Source organism: Megascapheus bottae, chromosome 6 (assembly GCF_031878675.1).
Source record: "Megascapheus bottae isolate mThoBot1 chromosome 6, mThoBot2.hap1, whole genome shotgun sequence".
Classification (NCBI taxonomy): Eukaryota; Metazoa; Chordata; class Mammalia; order Rodentia; family Geomyidae; genus Megascapheus; species Megascapheus bottae.
The window spans coordinates 6,492,022-6,515,408 of NC_143514.1; the positions used below are offsets into that span (position 1 = coordinate 6,492,022).

General features: G+C 41.8%; 1 pseudogene; it reads right to left on the reverse strand.

The window, feature by feature from the left end:
- Positions 1-10,600: 10,600 nt before the first annotated feature.
- LOC150061307 (tyrosine-protein phosphatase non-receptor type 2 pseudogene) lies at positions 10,601-22,956 on the reverse strand (annotated as a pseudogene).
- Positions 22,957-23,387: the final 431 nt, after the last annotated feature.

A 23,387-nucleotide genomic window follows, 5' to 3' on the forward strand; every position in this document is an offset into this window, starting at 1 on the left:
TTTCCAATTAACAGAGAAGGAAAAAAAAACTTCATCACAGATGAATCTGTTTGTAAGGCAAAGTCCCAAACAAACACTTGACGAAGGCCTGGGCTATTGCTTGGAGAATTTGGAAATAAAAATCTGAAGTAAGTTTCCTTATTGTGACTTCCAAGTTCCTGCAAAGACAGCAGAAGCTTCCAAATAATGGCTCCCTTTCCATCTTCCATTTTCCCTCCACAGGGGATCTGAGGAAGCAAGAAAAGGCCACCATTTCAGGAACAGTGAAATCTCTTGGGATCCCTCTGGTCAGAGCTCTTCAAAGGGTGGCCTTCTTCAGAGGTACTGTCCCTGAAGCAAGAGCCTAAACTCCACCCTCTCTCCCCTCTCCACGGCCTCCCTGAGAACTGGCCTCTTCTCTGATTTCTCTTGTATTTAGTTTTCTGATTTTGAGCCAGGGGAAGACAATAGAAAAGGTGTTATAAATTATAATGTAACTTTGCACTCAGGGACCTCCCTCCCCTGAAAAAAAAGGACAGAAACACTAATATCTATATACACTAATATGTATAAATGTTCAAGGGAGAAAAAAAACCTTGGACTGTTGTTTGAGCATACCTGAAACATAAATCTCTTTATTTCCTAAAGCTGACCTGAAAATTCCACTGAGGGCAACTTGTCAGCTCAGGGGTGTGGCTCGAATGGTAAAACACTAACTTTGGCAGCAAAAAGTTAAGGCCCCCAGAACTGGCACATGCACACACACACACACACACACACACACACACACACACACACACAGTAGATGCCCACCGCAGGAAGTTAGGGTTGAGATGCCTAAACAAATATGTAAACTATCATGGTCATGAAACCACACAGAACTGCTTCAGAAGAGAATGGAGTGCAGATTCTTGACGCAGGCATGTGAGTGCATGCGCAGTAAGCTCTACATGTGGCCAACATTTGCCCACAAAGTGAAGCTGGCCTGTGTTCCGTTTCCCCAGCAATGTGGTACAATGTGTGCAGAATTGCATGAAAAAACAGGGAGCTTTATCTCCACCTTAAAAAAGCTAACCAGCCTATTAAGAAATAATCATAATATTCTCTATTCCTGAAATAGTAATAAACAATTTCTCTATATTAAAAATAGTAAGCCAATTATTAAGTAACAGTCGGTCTTCTTTCTTTTTTCCTATTTCAAAATAAAAGCAAAAGACTTAACATTAGAATGGGTTGCACCCTTAAACTGCAATCTGCATCCTTTAAACTTCTAGTCTTAGCTGGAGTCCCAAGTGCACACCACTGGTGACAGAGACTCATGGGTCTTTTGTTTATTTATTGTTCCACACTCGTTGGACTGGAACCACAAACCTCCCAATCTCAGCCTCCCACATAGTTTGGGATGATAAGCCCAAGCCACTACAACCAGTTGTGAATTGCCTGGAACCATGATCTTCCTGTTTTCTAATTCCCAAATAGGAGCCAAACTACAGATGAATGGATAAAGTGCTGCTGAGATCACACTTTGCAATCTTTGCTCCGCTGCAAACGTGATCTTATTTCTCAACTTAGTTATCATCCAAATCCAAGAGTGGGGGCAAGTTTATAATCAGGGAGGTAGGAAAGGGAAATATTTACATAAAAGAAACCCATGACCAGGCCTGGAGTTTGGCCTAGCGGTAAGAGTGCTTGCCTAACATGCACTAAGACCTGAGTTCAATTCCTTGGTACCACATACATAGAAAAAGATGAAAGTGGTGCTGTGGTTCAAGTGGTAGAGCTCTAGCCTTGAGAAAACCCAAGGTCAGTGCCCAGGCCCTGAGTTCAGTCCCCAGGACTGGCAAAAAAAAAAAAAATGTGATTCAATATTGCTTGTTTCCCTTTACCTCTCAGCATTCACACTCTCTGTTGCTAAGAGATCTGTTGGCTTACTTGCAGGTTCTCAACACCTTGAATCATGTGAGGGGCAGTTAATTACTGGCTCAATGACTGAAAGCACAATGGAGGCCCAAGGGCTGTGGCTCAGTGGTACCAGGTTGGCCTAGCAAGGACAGGGCTCAAGAATTTGTCCCCACCACAACAAGGAAAGAGAAGAAAGATGGATAATGGTTCTCCTGGCCATATGTGTGGAGCTTTTGTTTTAGACAGGATGGTTTCAAGGTGACTTTCCTTTTTTAGGCACGTATTTAGACCAGCAGGTCCACATCTCTGCCACTCCTGATAACACAATTCAGATGTGACCAGGCACTGGTCTTGTTATTAGTTGGTTTTGTTCATTGGGTTTGTAAACTTATTTATGTAGAACTCTCAGTACTATTTTGTTTTTGTCGGTCATGGGGCTTGAACTCAAAGGCCTAGGTACTATCTCTGAGCTCTTTTGCTCAAAGCTAGCACTCTACTACTTTGAGCCATAGCTTCACTTCCGATTCTTAAGTGGTTCGTTGGCCATAAGAGTCTCCTGGCTTTTCTTGTGCTGTGATTCTCAGATCTCAGCTTCTCCAGTAGCTAGGATTACAAATCTGAGCCACAAGCATCATTGGTGCCCAGATCTCAGTATAACTTTAAAAGTAAGAGCGACTCAAGGCTTAAATTCCATGGGATAAAAAGAACTAAATTGAAAAGTAAATTTAGTTGACAGAAAGGTATTTACTGACCTGGTTACATGACTTATCTGCTGAAGAACAAGGCAGTGTTCAGTTCACAGTTCAATCCAAAAAATTGTCCTCCTGTATATTGTTTTGGCCTTTATTTTTACTGATTTAGTCTTTGTTTAGACATTGGGTTAAAACTTAATGGTATCTATTTTGAGATTTGTTGACCTAAAAGTTTTATTTTGTTTGAGATATATCCTTCTTATCTGTTCATCTAGACTGCATGACATCTTTCATTTCCCTCTTTTCAGGCAACTATGAATGAATAAGTAGCAATTTATATATGCTCTAAACACTTTAAATATATCTCAATGAAATCTATAAAATATAAATAAAACTTTGAAAATAAATGCGGCTACCAAAGATAATATAGTACCGAGTTCGCTGTTGTAAATAATCCATGTTTTACTTAGACACACTCCTTTTATTCTTTTCTTTTTTCCTCCCTCCCTCCCTCCATCCTTCCCTCCTTCCCTCCCTCCCTCCTTCCCTTTCTTTCTTTTTCTCTTTCTTTCTCTCTCTCTTTCTTTCTTTCTTTCTTCCTTCCTTTCTTTCTTTCTTTCTTTCCTTCTTTCTTTTCTTTTTGTAACTGTCCCAAGGCTTGAACTTAGGGCCTGGGCACTACCCCTGAGCGACTTTTGCTCAGGGTTAGTGCTCTATTACTTGAGCCACAACTCCACTTCTGCCCTTTTTGCTGGTTAATTGGAGGTAAGAATCTTATGGGACTGTCCTGCTGGGACTAGCTTCAAACCCCAATCCTCAGATGTTGGCCTCCTGAGTAGCTAAGATTACAGGCATGAGCACAAGCACCCACAGGAGGCAAACTCCTTCTGATTTTTTTCTGATTACTAAAAAATGCTGGTCTTCAGTTTCAACTTGGAAAAGTCTATTGAGAAACTCAGGCAAGCATTTTGATTTATTCATATTTCTACATACACAAACACATAGGAAATATAACACACATGCACAGAATTTTAGAGCAAGCAATGTATCCACAGTGGAATGTCTCTGATGTTTATGTTAAACTTGCTATAGATACTAATCTCTCTTGGGGGTCTCAAGATTTCCTTGGTCTCTGAGACAAAGAGGAATCTTTGATTCAATACTTAGCTTCTTCATTAATCACCATTGAACTGTACCTTTTAAAAAGTCCAATATATTTTATGGAGTAAAAAACTGCTGACTTTGTTTACTGAAAATATGGTAGAATCAAGCACGAATGAACCACCAAAATAAATTTGGGTGACCCTAATACCAAAGATTAAAAACACACTATGTCTCTATTAATAAAATTTTCAAAGGAATTGCAACCAATTCTGCCTCAGAAGTTTCTGGTTGAGGCAGTTAAAAGAGAAGAACATAAAAGATTTTGTGAATTTTCTTTTTCTTTGTGGATAATTAAACACAAGACATGAGAAAACTAATGCACAGATGTGCACCATATTTTCAACACTTCAAGGACTAGAGCCATATTGAAGACGTACTATGTGCAAAAGCCGAGCACCAGTGGCTTGTGTCTGTAATCCCAGCTACACAGGAGTCTGAGATCTGAGGAGTGGAGTTAGTAGCCAGCCTGGGCAGGAAAAGCTGTGAGATTCTTATTGCCAATTAGCCACCAAAAAGCTACAAGTGGACCTGTGGTTAAAGCAATAGAATACCAGACTCAAGTTTTTTTTAAAAAAAAATTAAATTAAAAAAAGCAAAAGCTCAGGAACAGCACCCAGACCCTGAGTTCAAATTCCCAGAACCAGTGATTGTGTGGAGTTAGCCCCAGTGTCTTTTTAGTTAGTAACTGAGCCACTGGCACTTGCCTCCGGTTCAGATATTTATCACTGTATTTTGGGTACCCTTGGAAAATTCAGGGTGATCTAAATGACAGACTCTTAATTAAATCTTACACCTGCAAAGAGTCTGTGTTTACAAATAAGATCACATCATCTGGGATCAAAGTCTACCAGACTGCCATAGCTCTTCACAGCCAGTTCACCTATGCATCATGGATAACTCACCCACAGATTGGAGCTCTCCTCTAGTAAGCCTGTCCATCTGTGGCTTGCTGCTCCACTGCTATATCCCCAACTCCAGGGACTCTGGGATGGAGAATTCCTACCTTGACCTAATGGTCTCCCCACTCCCACTTTGCCAGAATTCCCTGTGCATCAGGAGAGTGGCTTTTCAAGAGAGAGACATGAGACCTTCTCCCTTAATCTCTTCACGAGCAAAACCCAGTCTTCTCCAGCACCTGCTCAGGCTCCAACCTCTTTCTAGACTCTGGAGGCCCCAGTATTCTAGACAACTTCGTGTAGAGAGATCCTGTCCCTGTCTGCCTGTGCTCTACTCTCTCACTTGCTCATCATCTCCTTTCCATATGGCATTGAACTTGCGCAAGCTGTGGCAGCAGAGTGACACATATTTGTTAAACAACTGAATGAGTGAGTGAGTGAAAGAATGAATAGATCCCACTGATAAAGAAGAACAAATTTCACCTAGTACTCAAGAGCCTTGGCCTTTGGACCCAGCCCACACCCTACCCAGCCTCATTTGTCATTTCTCCTTAGGGGAAGCTTGAGCTCCTGCAAATCCAGACACAGTGTCTTCTCCACTCTTGATGTAGGAGTTTTTCTCCTTCTTGGATTCCTGTACCTCAGTGCTTTCTCTGCATTCAGTTCAAATTCCTCCACAAAGTCCTTCTCCTCCATGAAGGCCTCCCTGGTCTTTTCCTCCCAACATTATTCTCTCCCACCTCTTTGCTCCCTCCAAACTCACCATAATTCTCACTTGTTCTTCCACTGGACTAAAAGCCAGGAGAGTGACTCTTACACATTTTGAAGTTACTATTATAGGAGGAGAGACAATGGAATGTCCTAGAGTTTTACTGCTGATCATTTTCAAGTGTTGGTTCTGCTATGACTTAACCATATATCTCCAAGCATTTTGACATCATCTTTGACTTTATTTTGTTCATGTGTAGAATAAAAAGCTAGGCCATATTATTTTCACTCCCAAACACCAAAAATTTAATGTTCATTCAATTTTGACAAATCCACGTTAGAAGTAAATATAAATATTAATTTAGTTATGGTATGAGGGACTTATCGGATACTCAATAGGGGACTGGAAGTGCATATGACAGACTCTGGATATAACATGCAAATGACAGACTCTGGAATCTATCCCCAGCAGCTACTCCTCCCACTCTGCTAAAGTACCCAATAAATGGTTGCTGGGTATTTTGCTTTTCCAAGAAAGAAAGAAAGAAAGAGAGAGAGAGAGAAAGAAAGAAAGAGAGAGAGAAAGAGGGAAGGAGGGAGAGAGGGAGAGAGAGAGCGAGAGAGAGAGAGAGAGAGAGAGAGAGAGAGAGAGAGAGAGAGAGAGAGAGAGAGAGAGAGAGAGAAAAGAAAAAAAGAAAACCGCGGCAGGGAGTGTGGCCTAGTGGTTGAGTGTTTGCCTGGTAAGCACAAAGCCCTAGGTTTGATTCCTCAGTATCACATACACAGAAAAAGCTGGAAGTGGTGCTGTGACTCAAGTGGTAAAGCAATAGCCTTGAGAAAAGCTCAAGGACAGTGCCTAGGTCCTGAGTTCAAGCCCCAGAACTGGCAAAAAAAAATGAATAAGTAGTAAGTAGCCCAATGCAAATCGATAGCAAACATAGCATCCAGATGCCCAGGACCTTCCACTTAAAAACCCCACGCTTTAGCCAGGCACCATGCTGGTAATCCTAGCTATTCAGGAGGTTGAGATCTGAGCATCACTATACAATGAAGTCCATAAGACTCTTAGCTCTAATTAACCAGCAAAAACGCAGAAATGGAGCAGTGGTCAAGTGCTATATCTATATGCAATCACAGGCACATAGATTTTAGAACATAATTAAAATTAAGCTGAGGGTTTGAATGTCATAGATACATATTGATCTATATAACATTATGTCCATAGAGTATATATCCCATAGATTTTTATGTCTATGTAGTTATGTTTATATCTCCAAGACCATGTCCATAACCTTGGGTACCTGAATATTGAGTCATTGCTCTTGTACTGTTTGGATCTAATATCTACATATCAAGGAGACCATTCACCTTTTGTTCCTTTGGTCTTGACTTATCTCACTCAACATAATTTGCTCCAGTTTCGTCCACTTCCCAGCAAATGCAATTATTTTATCTTGCCTGGTGGCTATGTAGACTTCCATTTTATATATATATTTATCTCACATTTTTTGTATCCATCTGTAACAGAGTCGGCATCTAGGTTGTTTCCATTGCATCGCTATTGTGAATAGCAGCCCATTTTTTTGAAGATTCTTATTTTCAGACTATTTTATCAGAAGAAATTTGGAACTAATACCAAGTTTCCAGGAAGATGAAATTGAACATCTTGGAGTGGAAAAACCCTTGGTCCAGCAATCTGGAGCTAGGAGCTCCAATTTTAGTGCTTGGGTAATTATTAGAGCCTGTTTTTAAAAGCAACCAGATAAAACATCTATTTTATCTGCTTTACTATAGCATTGGGGGATAATATATTAGTGAAAATACTCACTGTAACAAATAAGAAATCAACATCTCTGCTCTTAAAAAGCAAGAAAGCCATCATTTACAGAGTATTTAGGTCTATTCTGCCACCTTGTGGTCAAATATAAGACATCACTTTTATCATTTAAGATTAATGAGATGAATATTGTTAATACTTTTGGAAACTTCAAACCTATCCTTTCAATTTATCCAATTATCATCAACCTCTACCAAATGTGTAGTTTTTATTCTATAGAAAAGAATCTATTTTTTCTGCATCTGTAATGCAGCAGAAAAAATAGCATTAAGGAACATAATTATGTAATTGTAACCTACATGTAACTTACATAAAATTTATGACTTGCCTGGCACCATTTTTTTCCAAGTCAGATCTCTTTTATCCAAGCCTGTATTCATTTAATATGAAAGCAGCTACTAGGCACTGTTCTGTGTTGAGTTCCAGCAGAAAACAAAATCAAGTTCCCATACTCTTTTTTTTTTTTAAGAGTTGCCACTGAAGAGGTGGAAAACAGACAAGCAGATAAACATAAAATATGTCCATTAAAGGAATTCACTGACGAAAACCCAGAAACAGTGGGCAGAATTGAGAATGGGCTTTTGGAACTCTCTCTATCAGAAAGGAACACACCATGCTGACATTTGGGGGTGGAGAGGAATCCAGGGAAGAGAGGATACACAATCCTCCTGATGGAGAATGTTTGATGTAATTGAAGATCAGGAGCCACTGCAAGGAGGTTGGTAGCACTGACTGAGAGGGTGGTGAGGAATTTGGAGTTCATATGGGGGTTTCTGGGTGAGCTGGGAAGCCATTCAAAGCCTTCCTGTAGTGGAGTCACCTAATAATTCTGAGTAACTCTAACAAATAAAATACCTAATAACCTGATAGGCAAGTTTAATGAAATGCCTGGGGAGAAATGTTTTCCCCGAGAACATAATTCATTCAGAACATTTATAAAAACAGGTCTTTTAGGGGAACTATAAAGAAAGAATATGTGGTGTCTTTGCATGGAAACAAGTTGTAGCAGGCCAAAGTTATTTTTACTAAACACACTTTATAACAACGGTGCACACATTCTCAAGATAGTCTGTTGGGATAGGTGGTGGGGGGAGTGGTGGTCAAGATACATTGTACCCATAGATTGATGCGTTGAATTGAAACCCCCTTGAGTGAGAGAAAGGGGAACTGTTGCTAAGGAGGGAGGGATAAAAAGTGATAACACCTGGCCAGTAGTCTAAGTCCCACCATGGCACTTCTTGCTCCCAGAGTGCCTCAGGCTTCTGCTTCTTACAAAACCGTGAGTTTCTCGCTCAGACACTTCGACAGTTTTCCTGCTTTTCAGTTCTTCAATGGGTAGAGAAAAAGAAAAATAATCCATTCCCTAGATATATGCTCAAGATAGTAAGGAGAGGGAGAAAATGGGGGGACCCAGAAACCGTGAACTCCAAAAGAAAAGAAGCAACGGGGCGCAGCGTCTCACGCCTGTCATCCTAGCTACTCAGGAGGCTGAGACCTGAGGACCTCGGTTCAAAGCCAGCCCGGCGCTATGACCATGAGACTCTGATCTCCAACTAACCTCTAGAAAACCAGAGGCGGCGTGTTAGGGTGCCGTGGGTCTCCACGTCTAGAGTCACGCCAAGTCAGCTGTGATTACACAGAGAAACACAGCAGAGAAGAGGAAGGCAGGACTCGGCGCCTCGCTGAGGAGTCGGGAGGCTGCGGACGCCCGGAGCCCGAGCCCGTGGACAGAGACAGTAACACGAGACATCCCCGCCCCGCTCCCGACCCGCGAGGAACGCCACCCGGGAAAAGGGCAAAGCCGTGGCTGCTGCAGCACCGGCCACAAACACTTCCAGGAAAAGCGGGGCCGTTTTTGAAAAGGGAAAAGGAACTTGATAGCCTCACCCCACTCCTCTGGGGCTGCGGGTTGGGGGGGGAAAGAGTGGGGGGAGGAAGACAAAAGGCCTTCCCAGGGGAGGAAGCCCCACCCATGGGGAGCAGCCCCACCCAGGGGAGAAACCCCGCCCAGGGAAGAAACCCCGCCCAGGGAGAAACCCCGCCCAGGGGAAGAAACCCCGCCCAGGGGAAGAAACTCCACCCAGGGGAAGAAACTCCACCCAGAGGAAGAAACCCCGCCCAGGGAAGAAACCCCGCCCAGGGAGAAACCCCGCCCAGGGAAGAAACCCCGCCCAGGGAGAAACCCCGCCCAGGGAAGAAACCCCGCCCAGGGAGAAACCCCGCCCAGGGGAAGAAACCCCGCCCAGAGGAAGAAACCCCGCCCAGGGGAGAAACCCCGCCCAGGGAAGAAACTCCACCCAGGGGAAGAAACCCCGCCCAGGGAAGAAACCCCGCCCAGGGAGAAACCCCGCCCAGGGAAGAAACCCCGCCCAGGGAGAAACCCCGCCCAGGGGAAGAAACCCCGCCCAGGGGAGAAACCCCGCCCAGGGGAGAAACCCCACCCAGGGGAAGAAACCCCGCCCAGAGGAAGAAATCCCGCCCAGGGGAGAAACCCCACCCAGGGGAAGAAACCCCGCCCAGGGGAAGAAACCCCGCCCAGAGGAAGAAACCCCGCCCAGGGGAGAAACCCCGCCCAGGGGAAGAAACCCCGCCCAGGGGAAGAAGCCCCGCCCAGAGGAAGAAACCCCGCCCAGGGAAGAAACCCCGCCCAGGGGAAGAAACCCCGCCCAGAGGAAGAAACCCCGCCCAGAGGAGAAACCCCGCCCAGAGGAAGAAACCCCGCCCAGAGGAAGAAACCCCGCCCAGGGGAAGAAGCCCCGCCCAGAGGAAGAAACCCTGCCCAGGGGAAGAAGCCCCGCCCAGAGGAAGAAACCCCGCCCAGGGGAGAAATCACGCCCAGGGGAAGAAGCCCCGCCCAGAGGAAGAAACCCCACCCAGGGGAGAAACCCCGCCCAGAGGAAGAAACCCCGCCCAGGGGAGAAACCCCGCCCAGGGAAGAAACCCCGCCCAGGGGAAGAAACCCCGCCCAGAGGAAGAAACCCCGCCCAGAGGAGAAACCCCGCCCAGAGGAAGAAACCCCGCCCAGAGGAAGAAACCCCGCCCAGGGGAAGAAGCCCCGCCCAGAGGAAGAAACCCTGCCCAGGGGAAGAAGCCCCGCCCAGAGGAAGAAACCCCGCCCAGGGGAGAAACCACGCCCAGGGGAAGAAGCCCCGCCCAGGGGGAGCAGGTCCACCCGGGGGAGGTAGCTAGGCCTTGAAAGCAGGCCCCCCCACCCACTGGGGAGGCAGGCAGGTCCCTCAGCAGACAGTCAGGACAAGCTCAGCATTCCAGACATATTCCAGCTCAGCTTGGGGTCAGGCAAGCACATTGGAATTACAAAATTGAAGAAGTCTATAAAAGTCTATAAAATTTCACTGAGGAAAAAAGAAGTGAGCAGGTTATAAAACCTTAAGGTGATTTCAGACTCGACTAAGAGAAGGACCTCAGGAGCTAGCCCCTGCCCGCCTCTGACCACCGATTTCACCTATGCTCTGCAGACATTCTAGGCAGCAGATAGCAGCCACCTCCTTACCTGTGTTAGTTAGCACATGAAGCTTGCTGCCTAATCGAGGTGGGGAGGAGAACTGAGGAGACTCCAAGTTTCCAAGGCAGAACTTTACTCTGAACACTCAAACAAACCGAGCATAGAATTCATCTGAGTACTTTGAATTGTAAGTAAGGTTCAGAAAGGCCTGAGCATGGGACTCTAGGTACCTACACCCTGTTCCCCCCATATCAAGAAGGCATCTAAAACACAACTACACTCCAACACTGTACACTTAAACAGAGCAGATCCCAATCTTACAAACACCAGAGATTCCTCCTATCTCTAAAATAAGGAACTCCACCCCACTGCACCCAGACCTTGGCTATAAGGACAGATGCAGATCACAACAACTAAAGCAGAGATGCCACTGAGAGACCAAACATCAAGAGACACAAGGATGCCCAAACAAATTGAAGAACTTCCTTTTTTGTTCTTCTTAGGTTCCATGCCCTCCCCAACCCAAATATACTGTCTATGGTGATTGTTAGGCCCCTTTCTTAGTTATGTGCATACTTAAATCTGGCTGCATTTTTGATTGCTCAATTTCCTATTTTTTATTATTTTTATTTTCAATGTTTATTTTGTAGGTCTTACTTTTTTTTCCTTGTGTTCCTTTCCTTTTTTTATTATTTGCTCCTTCCTTTACTTTCATTTTATTTCCCTATTTCTTTTACTTTATTTCTGGTGCTTCTCTCCTTTATTTTCTTTATTTCTTTGGTCCCTAATTGTCTGTGAGTTTGACTGTATTCGACTGTATTTGGCTCATCCTTTTATCTTTTCAGTTCAGATTGATTTACACTGACCCTAACAACAGATTTGCTCATGGCTACAACTATATATAATCTCCTTTACTGAATTACAGTATGCCTCCTCTAACAAAAGTGGAGTATTTAGATAGAGGCATACCTGTCTATGATTTAAAACCTCTGATTTAATGTCTATGCAATTGTAGGACTCTGGGTTGGTTTTTATTACTCTAAATCATGCTCTATGTGGTTTGGAATTTGCTTTTGTTTCCAAATGGCAGAACAAACCATAAAAATAAGAAAAATGGCAAGTCAAGAAACCTCAGCTCCCCCACAAAACAACCAGAGCAGCACAGACAATAAAGAAGCTAGAAGATCTCAAAATGCGTTATAGGGCTGGGAGTTTTGCCTAGTGGTAGAGTGCTTGCCTGGCATGCATGACGAACCAGATTCGATTCTTTGGTACCACATACTTAGAAAAAGCTGGAAGTGGTGCTGTGGCTCAAGTGATAAGCCTTTAGAAAGCCCAAGGACAGTTCTCAGGCCATGAGTTCAAGCCCAGGATGGGCAAAAAAAAATGTGCTAAAAACACTGCTAATGAATGTTTAATGAAAAGATACATGTGGCTATGTGTGTGTGTGATGAGACTAACCAAAGATTACCAAATGGACAAATGAAATCCACAAACAGAGAGCTAAATATATTTCAACAGAATGGAAGGGAGACCTATGAAAAATAGCCACCAGCTAAAGGATATAAGAGAAGATACAAATAATCAAATCAAGGAAGTACAGAAGTCTATTCAAGACCTAAAACAAAGTTTTAATGAAGAATCAAAGACAGACTAGATTTTACAGAAAAAGAACACAATTGTTCAGAACAAATCCAAGAAACAAAAAAGGTGTTTGCAGGAACTTTAAACATCAATCAGAAAACCTAATTTAAGACAGATATGTATTGAAGAAGAAGAAGAGAAACTGAAAGGGTATGAAATATACACTGAACTTCCCAAACATCCAAAACCATAGGTCCATTCAGATACAAGGAGCCTTTAGAGCCCCCCCAACAGACCAGATCAGCAACTAACATCCAAACAATACATTGAAATCTGCAAAGGATCAATAGAGACTAAAGAAAGAATCCTTAAAGCTGTCAAGGAGAAAAGATTACTTATAAAGCAAAACGAATCAGCATAACTACAGCTTTCTTAGCCAAGAACATGATAGCAAGGAGAGCCTAGAATAAGATATGCCATGTCTTAAAGGCAACTACCCAGCAGAGATGAAAATTGTGCACACAGCAAAACTGTCTTTCATAACCAAGGGACAAATAAAAACTTTTCAAAAGGAAAAGTTGAAATAATTTATTGTCACCAAACAAGCACTACAGAAGATACTTAAAGACATATTACATACAGAAAACCAACAAGGATACAATACTGGCAGAGAAACAGTTCCTAACTAAAGCTATAGTAAGAAATGATGAGGCATAGCCCCTAAGAAGATAGTAGTTCTTGAACTACCAAACACTCCTCAGTCCTAACTCTAAATATTAATAGACTTAACTCTCCAATTAATAGACATAGATGGACTAGTTGGATCAAAAAGCAAGATCCATCCATCTGCTGTTTTAGGCCACAAGCAAATCTGTACAAATTCAGAAATATTGAAATTATTTCCTGCATTCTGTCAGACTACAATGGAATAAAATTAGAGTTCAACACCAAAAGCCATCACAGAAAATTCTCTAACTCATGGGGACTGCACAATATATTGCTGAATGACCAGTGGGCCATTGAATAGATCCAAATGGAAATTCAAACATTTATGAAATTTAACAACAACAATAAAAATGAACACACAAAAATACCAGCTGGGGCACAGCAAAGGCAGTACTCAAGGAACATTTGAAGCTCTGAGTGCCTGCAACAACAAACAGGAGAAATCCAAAAATCAACTGTTTAATGTTGCTCCTTGAACTCCTTGAAAAAGAGGAACAAGTCAAACCCCATAGCAGAAATCAAATAATCAAATCAAAATTAAACCATAAATAAATAGAGACTAATAAAAACATAGAAAGAATCAGCAAAACCAAGAATTGGTTCTCTGAAAAAAATCACAAAATGGACATCTCCTTCGCAAATCTAACTAGAAAAGAAGAGAACACACCCATATAAATAAAATTAGAGATAAAAATGGGACTGTTAAACAAAAACAAGCAAGAATCAGAACACTGTAAGTATACATTGCCTTTATGCTAACAAATTGAAGAACTAGAAGAAATGGAAGAAATTCAAGTGAATATTGATATAGACCCACAAGTTATGAAATAGAAATGGCAATAAAAGATTTCCCATCCAAGAAAAGCCCAGGACCAGGTAGATTCACAGCCAAATTCTATAAAGCTTTCAAAGGAAAACTTCCACCAACACTCCTCAAACCCTTCAATAAAATTGAAAGGGCAAGATCACTACCAACCTTATTCTATGAAGCCAGCATAACTCTCATCCCCAAACCAGACAGAGACTCATCAAAGAAAGAAAACTATAGACCCATCTCTTTGTGAACAATACAAAACTTCGGAATAAAATTCTGGCTAACTGAATTCAACAACTAACAAAAAAATCATATACTATAATCAAACAGGATTTATTCCAGGGATACAAAGCTGGTTCAACATACCCAAGTCAATTAATATAATTCAACATGTCAACATAAGCAAGGACAAGTACCACATGATCATCTCAATAGATGCAGTAAGAAACATTTGAGAAGATCCAACAGTCTGTTAGGATAAAAGCTCTGGAACATTACTCAATATAATTAAGGCTGTATATGACAAACTTACAGCCAGCATTATACTTAATGATGAAAAGTTAAAAACATTTCCTTTAATAAAAGCAACCAGACAAGATATCCAGTCTCTCTGCTCCTCTTCAATATAGGACTGGAATCCCTAGGAAGAGCAATAAGGCAAGATACAAACACAAAGGGTATCCAAATAGGAAAAGAAGACATAAAACTCTCCCTCTTTACAGATGACATGACCCTGTATTTAAGGAACCCATAGATTTCTCCCTCAAGTTACTTGAGCTTATCTGAAACTTTGGCAAAGTAATGGGGTATATGGTTGGGCTACAAAAGTCATGCTAACAAAGAGAAAAGCAAGACTGAAATTAGGGAGGTAACTCTGTGTAATACCCTCAAACAAAAAAACCCAATAAACTAGGAATTAACTTTTACCAAAGGACCTCTATGATGACACCTTTAAAAACCTGTAAAAGGAAATTAAAGCAGATTTAAAGAAATGGAAAAAAGTTTCATGCTCTTGGATTGGAAGGATTAACATCATGGAAATGGCAAACTGTCGGGTGTGGTGGCTCACTCCTGTAATCCTAGCTACTCGGGAAGCTGAAATCTGAGGATCAAGGTTCAAAGCCAGCCTTGGGTACAAAAGGACCTGAGACTCTTATCTCCAATTAACTTCTAGAAAATGGGAAGTGGGGCTTGGCTCAAAGGTAGGGAGGTGGCTTTGAGCTGAAGAGCTCAGGGACAACTCCCAGGCCCTGGGGTAGGGCGGTAACCTTGAGCTGAGGAGCTCAGGGACAGAGCCCAGGCCTAGTTCAAGTCCCATGACCCACAAAAAAAAAAAAAAAGAAAGGAAGAAAGAAAGAGGTAATACTGCCCAAATCTGTCCACAAACTGAATGCAATATCCATCAAAATCCCAACATTAGTCAATGACTTAGGAGAACCAATCCAAAAATTCATATGGAACAATAGAAGACCCCGAAGAGGAAAAACAATAGTTAGCAGAAATAATAGTGTTGGAGGAATATCAGTACCAAACTTCAAACTCTATCTCAAAGCTGTAACAAAAACAGCTCGGTACTAGCACAAAACTAGGCACAAAACCAATGGACTAAAATAGAAGACCAAGAAATAACCCACAGACTTCTAATCACCTAACATTTGATAAGGGATCCAAAAACACGGGATAGAAGAAAGATAGCCTCTTCAACAAATGGTGCTGGCAAAATTGGCAATACACATGCAGAAGAAGACTGAAGCTGGATCTTTATACATCACTCTGGACCAGGATCAATTCCAAATGGATCAAAGACTTCAATACAAGATCAGATAACCTGAAAAAATTACAGTAAGGAAAAAGAGATCAGACAAGGGATCATATCTAAAATATACTTAAAACTCAAAAAATTAAACACGCAAAATAAATCCTTAAAGAAACAATAAATCAATTAATAAGTGATCTAAAGACTTAAAGAGAGACCGGGAGCTTGACTTAGTGCTAGAGTGCTTGCCTAGCGTGACGAATACCCAGATTCTATTCCTCGGTGCTATATACATAGAAAAGCCAGAAGTGGTGCTCTGGCTCAAGTGGTAGAGCACTAGCTTTGAGGAAAGCCCAAGGTCTGTGCTCAGGCCCTGAGTTAAAGCCCCAGGACTGGAAAAAAAAAAAAAGACTTAAAGAGAGACTTCTGTGTAGAAGAAATAAGAATGGTCCGCAGAAGCTGGGCACCAGTGGCTCATGCTTGTAATCCTAGCAACTCAGAAGGTTGAGATCTGGGGATAAAGGTTCAAAGCCAGCCCTGGCACAAAAGTCTGTGAGACTTTTATCTCCAATAAACCACCAGAAAACCGGAAGTGGCTCTGTGGTTCTTGGAGTAGAGTGCTAGCCTTGAGCTGAAGAGCTCAGGGACAGCTCCCAGGCCCAGAGTTCAAGCCTTCCCACAAAAAAAGAATGGTCCATAGACACATAAAAAGATGTTCAACATCTCTGGCCATAAAAGATGCAAATCAAGACAACACTGAAATTCTACCTCCCTGGAGTTAAACTGGTCTTTATCAAGAACTCTAACAATGACTAATGCTGGCAGGGATGTGGGAATGTAAACTTGTTCAACCACTCTGGAAAGCCATATAGAGATTCCTCAAAAGACTAAATATAAAGCTTCCCTATGACCCAGCAGTTCCACTCCTGGGTCATTCAAATGACCACAAACCAGGCCACACTAAAGCCACCAGCACAACCATGTTCATTGTAGCATTGTTTACCATAGCCAAGATATGGAACCAACCCAGATGCCCTTCAGTAGACAAATGAATCAAGAAAATGTGATATGGATACATACATATATATATGTATACACACATGTGTGCATGTATACATGTGTATATATAAATATAAATATATATGCAAGTATACATACACACATAGATATGTATATATACATATGTATACATACAAAGGAATTTCATGCTTCCATCAGAAAGAATGACATTGCCCCCATCACAAGAAAACAGACTTTGCAAAAAAGACATTAAGCCAAGTAAACCAGACTCCAAAAACATAGGCTACATATTTTCTCTCATTTGTAGGCATATTACAAATCTACAAGTAAACACAATGGATAGTAAAAAAAAATTACACTTGTACATGATTAAACAGGACTCTAAACATTTACACAGTGAAATCAAAGGAGGATAGTCTTAGAAGATCACAGGGCTCAATAGCTATGTGTATATGATCATATAAAATGATGCCTTTTGACATGAACTCCAAGAGATGGAAGCAAGATGTGTTTGTACTACTGTACTATATTGTAAAATTTGTAGTTCTTTTCTTTCTTCTGTCCCCCCCCCCCGGATTTTTGTTACTGTTTTTTATTCCTGTACCATTTACTTAGTATGTAAAGTTTACCTGATTTGAAGAGAGGACGGGGAAGCACAGAAATGGTGTGACAAAAGATGAACTAATTCAGCAGTGATACTCACTAGAAATGAACCATATAACTTGTGGGGGAAGAGGAGTCAGGAGGAGAAAAATGGGAGAAAATGAGGGAGAAGGTGCACTGTTCAAAAAGAAAGGTACTCATTACCTGACTTATGTAACTAACCCCTCTGTACATCACCTTTACAATAAAAAGAAAAATATTAATGATATATATAAAACACTTATCTTGCATCTGAAAGGATTACTTTTTAAATATAATTGTATTTTTATTATTAAGGTGTTATACAGAGGGGTTACCATTAAATAAGTCAGATAATGAACAACTTCTTTTCTTTATTTTTTTTGGAGGGGGGGTCACAGGGCTTGAACTTGGCCTGGGCCCTGTCTCTGAGCTCTTCAGTTCAAGGCTACTGACCTACCCCTGTGCCTGGGCATTGTCCTTGAGTTCTGACCTACCCTTGAGCCAAGCCCCACTTCCTGTTTTCTAGAGGTTAATTGGAGATAAGAATCTCAGGTCCTTTTGTGCCCAGGCTGGCTTTGAACCTTGATCCTCAGAGCTCAGCCTCCTGAGTAGCTAGGATTACAGCATGAGCCACTGCGCCTGGCTATGCGCAGACTTCTTTTTTGGAAAATGGCACCTTTTCCTTCACTTTTCCCCAGATTCTCCCTCACATGCTTTGTCCCCAAGTTGCATAGTTCATTCAGTATTTTTTTTGTCAGTTCTGGGCTTAAGCTTAGGGCCTGAGCACTGTCCTTGGACTTTCTGAAGGCTAGAGCTCTACCACTTGAGCCTCAGCACTTCTGGCTTTTTTCTATGTATGTGGTACGGAGGAATCCAACTCGGGTCTTCGTGCATGCTAGGCAAGCACTCTACCACTAGGCCAAATTCCTGGCCCTCAATTAGAAATTTTGACAAACATTTCTGAATGGTTGGAAAAGCAGACAGACAAAGTTACTACAATGAAATGATTGCACAAGCCATCCATTAACTCTCATGTCTAACAAGAAGGAGAAAAGTTAGACTTGAGACTTCTAAAGTCACAAGGCGACAGCAGATTTTGTACTGTTCAAGTGAGATTGCAGTATAATAAAGAAGAAATACGTTCTGTCTCAGGTTCTGATACTTTGCTCCTAAAACTTTAAGAATCTCCTAATCGAGGAGAATGTCCTTGGTATGCTAATGAGTTGACTCCAGCAAGAGGAGCTCCCAGACAGCTCAGGAAGGGTCAGTCAGAAAACCCAAGCTGGCCATTAGAAGGTTAGAACTTCTAGCTCCCCCAACCCACCCTCCTCACCCCTCTTAGGAGTGCACTACAGATTGAATTCAATCAGTGATGGCCAATGATTTAATCCATCAGGAATAGAGAGACCAAAACCTCGATAAGAAAAACTAAAAGGAAACAACCAACAATCTTGGTGTTCTGGGATGTTTCCATTTGATACTGGAAAAGCAGTAAACTCGGAGAGAGAATGAAATGTCCACACCCCAGCAGTTGCTTATCAATTCCACATGGCTGATTCTGAGTTATGAACTCTGTATTAAACATCAGCAACAAGTTTTTTCTCTGATCACTGCAATTATTCAATGTTTAATTGGCTGGACACACTTGCTGGCAGCTTGGTAGCCTGGGCACCATTTGAGAATTCATCTGAAGTGGGGACAAAAACAGTTTCCAAGTACCTGTCATAGTCTTAGTTTCTCTCTTCTTCCCTTCCACACTCTACCCCACCCCCCCTCTCTCTTTCTCCCTCTCTCCTCTCCTCTAATTCATTTCAGAGCTGGGTATCAATATTAGTACCTTAAATGCTATGAAAGTATTTTATTACTGAATTATACCCCAACTCAGTGAGATTATTATTATTATTATTATGGTCATAGGGCTTGAATTCTGGCCTGGGCACTGACCCTGAGCTCTTCTGCTCAAGGCTACCGCCCTGCCCTTGAACCACAGCCCCAGTTACCTTTTTCTAGTGATTAACTGGAGATAGGAGTCTCACAGCTTTGTATTGCCCAGGCTGGCTTTGAACCATGATCCTCAGATCTCAGCCTCCTGAGTAGCTAGGATTACAGGTGTAAGCCACCACCCAGCAGTGAGATTATTTTTAAATAGCAGATACATTTCAAATTTATAGCTCCCATTATACCCTTCATTACATTAAATAGTATAGGTGTAAGTTAATGATACATAAATGGTTTTTACTATGTAAATTATTTTTGACTTAGGGGAAACTTGATGGCACCAAATAATTTGTATCAGAAAGTGATCTTGGGGTACTTATCATGATGGATAATTGTCATCAAAATCCAAGAGTCTTGCCAGGCACCCAGTGGCTCATACCTGTACTCACTACTCAAGCACGTGAGATCTAAGGTTGTGGTTTGAAGCCAGCTCAGGCAGGAAAGTCTGTGAGACTTTAATCTCCAACTAAAGATCGAAAAGACACAAGTAGAGCTGTGTGTCAAGTGATAGAGTACTACCCCTTGAACAGAAACAGGTCCTGAGTTTGAGCCCCCCAGGAACAACACACACACACACACACACACACACACACACACACACACATCCAAGAATCACAAAATGCTGTCTAAGCCTCTTGGTTGATCTAGGTATTTTTGTTTGTTTGTTTTTCTATTTAATGTTTCCAAGAGCACAAAATACAATAGGAATGGCAGTACAATACAAAGTATTCTCTCCTAGTTTATTCCTTTTACATCTTTCTACATTTCATACACACATTAAAAAAAAACACTTAACAATACATCAAACGAAAGAGTTCTGCAAGTCTTCTGCTGGTGGGCGCTCTTCGTTCCCTGGATGTAAAGTTTGCTTTGTAAACAGACAACCGTGAGGCAATCAATCAATCTACAGGTTAAGCAAGCCTCACTTTGACTTCTGGAGTGGGCTTCAGGTCTTGCTCTGCACATCAAAGTTTCAAAATTTAGAGCTGCAGAATGGTAATACATTATATGGATGATGTTTTATTAGCACACCCCAATTGAAATTTACTTTTACAACTTTTGGGCTTGATGTTGGATATGTTAAAGAGTCATGGACTTCATATAGCTGAGGAAAAGGTACAATCAGGTTCTTCCATTCTTTATTTGGGATATCAAATTATGGATACATGTATTAAGCCACAAAAATTCAAATTGCTAAAGATAAGTTGATTACTTTAATTGATTTTCAATATCTCTTAGGGGATATTAATTGGCTACAACTTAAACCCTTATTTGAGATATTACGAGGGGATCCTGATCCCTCATCTCCTAGGGAGCTTACTCCAGAAGGAAGAAAAGCCTTGCTTCTTGTAACATTTTAATCCTTCTAGAAGTCATAAACCTTTAGTATTGTGGAAAGATAGTTTTTCTGGAAACTGGAAAGGACCAGACCTTGTTCTCATGTAGGGGCGAGGAAGTGTTTGTGTTTTTCCACAGAATGTTGACAGTCTCATTTGGGTGCTGGAGAGACTGATAACGTCAGACGATGGAGGCTCCTCAGAAGCATGTCGGTCAAGATGAAGGCTCTTCTACTTAGCACGAGTACGGTTCCCCAGATGAATCCATGTGGCAGTGATGCATGACCCTATCAACGTCGCTAAGGACCATGCTGCTGGGAACCTGAACAATCCTGGCCACTCTCCTGGACTGGATGTCAAGGATCCTCAAGAGCTAATTTTGTGGCTAAGTCATCTTTTATCAAAATCCAACTGAGGACTAGAATTGTTATGCTTAATCAACGAGTTGATTTATTGCAAGAACAATTGAATATTCTGGAGCAGGTGATAAGCACCTCTTGTGTAGCTGCCTATTCCGGATTTTGAACTTGGACATAACATGGAATGCTCAGGTTGATAACTTGACAGCCTCTCTATGTACACAAATAATTGGACACATGTTGATATTCCAACCTTGGGTGATTGGTCATGTTTATTTGAGACTGTTTTGGGATTTGGTCAAAGGTGGGCGGGATTGATTGGCTTGGGTTTGTTTTTATGTGTTATAATTGTAATATGTCTATATTGCTTGTGTAAAATAATGCAAAGTCAACGTAGACAGCGAATGCTGATATGACAGGTGTTTGCTGCCATGGAAACAAGTGTCTTCCCTCAGGTCTGGCTTGCTTAAATGGACGGCTAGTAGTCAGAGACGGGTAAGTCCCAGTTGTTAGCCTATCAACCTAAGACAGGAGCCAAGTAAAGAGTACTTGGTGATCCCATGATGGGTAAGAAGACTAACGAGCTTGGAGACACTTAAGACAGGCACAGTTGATTTGATATGATGGTAGCCCCACATACCCTAGGTCTTCTCCTTTTTTTCCTTTCTTTCTTTTTTTTTCTAAAGTAAAAAAGGGGGAGATGTTGGAGATGATGGAGGAGGCTTTCAACCTCCTGAGGAAGTAAGATTATAAGATGGCACCTGGCAGCTCGCTAATGAGTCATACTTGCTGACCAGGAAGTTTCTTTGCATTTGTTGATTTGTTTCTTCCATGCTTGTGGATAGAGTGGATCGCTAGATTTCTTCCAGGTTTGTTTGCTGCTTTGCAGATGACCTTTACTGTGATTGGCTGCTTAAGGATATAAACAGTGTGGGGTTTGCAGGGAAGGAGAAAGAAGGGAGAAAAGACGGAGAAGGGAGAGGAGAGAAGGAGAAAAGAGAGAGGCAGAGAAGAAAGAATAGAGAAATAAAAGACCTCTGCTTGCAGCGATTTCAGTCTGTGATCATTCCCAGTCCGCCTCCGAAGTGACGTGTCGTTGTGGCAGGCAGCGACACCTGTACACCGGTCACCTGTCAGTTTTTCTTCTTCTAGACCTAGACTGTTCCCATTGTACTTTTCAATGATTATTTTATTCAGTGAATGATCAAATGCAGGGCTTAAGTCTTCTTTAGAAAGTTCTTTCCACTGTGTCTGTATATTTGAATCTCCCTTTATACTCTTTGCTCCTTCTATTATGGCCATGTAAGAGAATCTGAGTTGATCTGGGGTCTGACTAAGTCCCATTCTGTATTTTCTCATATTCAGCAACACTTGTTTAATGTTAATATCATCTCCTTTTTCTATCAGAACAAGACATGTGTCTACCAGAGAGAAGGTGCCAGAGCGCCAAATGCCTGCACTACAGTGAATTATAGCAGGCCCGTGGTCAGGGTTCAAGGAGCCAGATTCTCTCACTTTTAAACAAGAACTTGAGAAATGAAGCTGGCGATTCAGGTACTCCAAAATCTGGCCAGGTAGTATAATGAAAGTGAGCTTTTTTTCTGGTTCATCACTACTGATATTTTCTAATTGTAGTAGATGGACTGTATAGTATGATTTCACATCTTCAGACAAGAGCTTCACACTAAATCCAGCATCTCTCGGTCATCTGTCGGCCAGTATGGTGCACATTTAACAGATTCTTTCTCCACAGTTCGGTTTAGCATGACAACTGCTTTGGTCTTCTGCTGCCAAAACTATGAGCCAGAAGTGACAACATGTGTTAGGAAGTGAACCCTGTGCTAAGATGTAACTCCTTCATGCCTCTTCTATGTCAATTAAGCTGGCATTAATAGAATCATTTTCAGCCTTTTGCAGTTTAACATGACTGTGATCATATGGGCTCACATCTCTGTATCTGTTGCCATCTCTGTTTTCTGGAAATTTGGCCACTCTATGAGGATAGTCATGAGACTCATTTCGAATTTCCAAGTATAACTGCTGCCACTGAGACTGAGCAGCCAGCTCCTGGATCTCTCGCTTGATGGTGGTAGACATGGCACGGGGGGAACCTGCACTGTTGGAGAGGCTCTGGCCCTGCCCGGTCCAGGAGAGGGCTAGGGCTCTGCGCCCTGTTTGTTTTTTTATGGGGAGTCAGAGGTGGTTGATCTATCAAATCAAAAATTTGACAGGAGAAGACAGTGACTAGTGTTTTATTTATTCCCATTGTTATTTCAGCCATTGATTTATTTCTATTAATGTGTTTGGCGCAAATCAGTTCCATGACATGAAAAGCCTGACACACAAAACCTACATACACTAAAACAATGGATAATTCAAATATCTACACAACTTTTGAGCCTAAAGCAGAAGAAAGTGTTCAATTACATATACCTAAACTTCAGATCTGTTTGATCTGGTATCTTCCTATGTGAATTTCTACCCAGAAAAAAAATTACTGATGATCAATTCTACTGTGACCAAATATT